Source organism: Charadrius vociferus, unplaced genomic scaffold (assembly GCF_000708025.1).
Source record: "Charadrius vociferus isolate BGI_N301 unplaced genomic scaffold, ASM70802v2 scaffold241, whole genome shotgun sequence".
Classification (NCBI taxonomy): Eukaryota; Metazoa; Chordata; class Aves; order Charadriiformes; family Charadriidae; genus Charadrius; species Charadrius vociferus.
Genome location: NW_009646932.1, coordinates 179,165 through 179,603, shown reverse-complemented (window position 1 = coordinate 179,603; position 439 = coordinate 179,165). Strand labels below are relative to the sequence as shown.

Below are 439 nucleotides of genomic sequence, written 5' to 3'. Positions count from 1 at the left end.
CGGCAGCGATGTGACACAGGGGCTGGCTCACGCTGGCAAGGGGCGGGGTGCTGCCGGGAGCGGTGGCTGCTCTCCGTCACTCTCCGCTTTGGCCTTTAGCTGCTGTTGGCTTCTCCCACACCTCCCACAGCCACCCCCGGCACGCAGACCTGCCCCACGCCGCTGCCAAAATCCGTATCGGAGCAGGCACGGGAACCGAGACCGGCTGGACGCAATCCTGGGAGTAAGTGCTTGCTCAGACCGTGGAAAAATAAACAAACGGGTATTTGTCTCACAGGGAGGAACATCATTTAAAAGGTGCTTCCTAAAGCGATCTGCAAACACGAGAGCAGCTACTGCTCCTCCTCAGGGGTGGTGTAAGTGCACCTGGAGGCTCCGCTTTGCTCAGCTCTCCCTGGAGAAAAGCAGGAGCGCGGCCTCACGGGTGTGGGCAGCTGCT

At 60.8% G+C, this 439-nt stretch overlaps 1 protein-coding gene across 1 annotated transcript in view; it reads right to left on the bottom strand.

Moving 5' to 3' along the window:
- Positions 1 to 439, bottom strand: part of LOC104295040 (FXYD domain-containing ion transport regulator 6-like) — a 16,996-nt gene that overhangs the window by 15,962 nt on the left and 595 nt on the right. The gene's annotated exons all lie outside the window — the stretch shown is intronic.